We start from the raw sequence: 2,279 nt of genomic DNA on the forward strand, positions 1-2,279 counted from the left end.
TGAACCGATTCAAATAAAAAAACACTAAATGTTAATCTAAGGAAACGAAAATATATTGGTGAAAACTGCATACTCCTAGGTTAAGCCGTTTCTGAGATTAGCGTTAGCAAACGCACAGACAAACAGAATTCTAAAAATTATTGTTTAGGGTTCTATTGCACCAAAAATACCCCCAGAAACAGTTTTACTCAAAAATTCAATGTACAGACATAGACTTGTTACAGATTTATTATATTGTATAGATGTACATACTTTGCAATCCCAAATATCCACCCAACACAAACTGCATTTAAATGAAACATTTCGTAACATTAAAGCTTAAATTTGTGCCTACTGCATCATCTGCAACTTAAACCTTAGCACTAAGTACGAAACAAGCCGGATGAAGACGAAGAAAGCGCTGAGCTGCTGCGACGTCCACCCAAAAATTTGCTTTGTCCATAGTCATTTCTTTCAGAAAGACTCTGGTTTCCTAAAATGGCAATAGACTTCTGAGCAATGAAGTTTCTCTCTTCCATAGCCGTATATGGAGAGCATGGCTCCTTCGAAGCCGTATCTTACGTAGCTGAGGTAAGTGACCCACTGAAGGTAGCCAGGTATGGCCTTGAAGTTGACGAAGAAGCCAGAGAAGAGAACGACCGGGATGGTGGTTACAGGGCCGAGGTAGACGCCAGTTTCTATCTTCATGGCGGCCCCGATGAGGAGGCCTAGCGACTGTGCCACGAGAGCTGTGAGGATGTTGATGGTAGTGAACATGAGGATCGATCTGTCTGCATCGGCTGGCCAGTCATAAAGTACACTATTATGACATATACACCGCTGAAGACTATCTGCGGAGAAATAAATTACAAATAAAAGAGGACGTCATTTGTCAATAGTTGGGTTGAATTCATTTGTATTTTTTTACAATTGCCATCGAAGCTACAAAACCTGAGGCATATATGATATTACAAAGTTACTAAATTGTGTGAATAAAATACCTGGAAGGGTAGGTCCGCAAGCGTTTTTGCAAAGTAGAAAGCTTTTAATGAGTACCAATAATTTAAATGCTCTCTCACAAACACACTTATTTCCGTCGGGACTGAAACAAAAACAACAATTAACATCCATCCGACTCAATAAAGTACTTAACACAATTAATTAGTCTCAGTACATAAAAAGGCATATCTTTATTATTGTAGGAACTGACAATTCCGCAAGTTACTCAGAAGCAAATATTGCTAAGGGTTAAACTGGTGCAAAATTTGAATTGCTGTACACATGGCAATCATAAGTATTTCATGTCACATCATATTTAACTTACATGTTAGGATTGTAGGCATCATCGCCGTGAACATTGTAAACATGACAGTGAAGAATATGCAGCCAGCGTTGCTCATGACCTTTGCGGCGTCAGAACCAATGTCATAGTACAGGAAACCGATCAGCAGCCCAACGACCGTATGCGAACATAGCCTTAGATGCGTCAGCATCTGATCTCGGAGGATGCTTCGGAATGTACGCTTCAGCAAAATCCAAACTGCTTGAAGCCTGATGATGTGGGGAATCCGGTCTTCACAGGTTTCTTGGTGAAGCTTTCGCTGGAGTCCAGGAGTGAGGTGGTGCAAGTGACGGGAGCGAGGTTAGTGGAGTTAGGGAGTGCGTTTCTGTTTTTCTGGATTGGGTGCTGGTCCAGACATGTCTATTACTGTGCAAGTCGGCTTGTCTGGAAAAGAAAGCTAAGGTTAGGAAATTGTTGATGACGTACCTAATGCGATTAGTTTTATGAATCAACGAATAAGAGAGTACTACGATTACGGTGGTTAGAGAACCTGACTACGAAGCTTGAGGTCCCGGGTTCGAATCCCGGCCCGGGCAGATATTTGTATCAATAATACGAATGTTTGTTCTGGGATCTTGGATGTTTAATATGTATTTATCTATATAAGTATGTTTATCCAATGCCTAGGTGTTCATAGTACAAGCGTTGCTTAGTTTGGGTTGGGACTAGGTCAATTGGTGTCAAGTGTCCCATGATATTTATTGATTTTATTTTATTTATTTATATAGTTTCAAAATATTTCTAAATGCCACTAGATAGGAAAAGAACCTCGGTTTAGAATAAAGCTTTTTCTACTCGCGTACTGCTGACGATACCGCTATCGGCAATCCAATGAGGTGCATTGTGTGATCGCAACTTTGACATTAGATTGTGAAACGTTTCACAAGGTCCTTTTTTGCACTGCAAATGGCGGGATTGAAACAAAAAAAACTTAAAAACATTCTATTTTATTTACTTA

General features: G+C 40.0%; 1 pseudogene; it reads right to left on the reverse strand.

Moving 5' to 3' along the window:
• Positions 1-267: 267 nt before the first annotated feature.
• Positions 268-1,679, reverse strand: LOC141431549 (ATP-binding cassette sub-family G member 4-like; annotated as a pseudogene).
• Positions 1,680-2,279: the final 600 nt, after the last annotated feature.

This window comes from Choristoneura fumiferana, chromosome 10 (genome assembly GCF_025370935.1).
Source record: "Choristoneura fumiferana chromosome 10, NRCan_CFum_1, whole genome shotgun sequence".
NCBI classification, from domain to species: Eukaryota; Metazoa; Arthropoda; class Insecta; order Lepidoptera; family Tortricidae; genus Choristoneura; species Choristoneura fumiferana.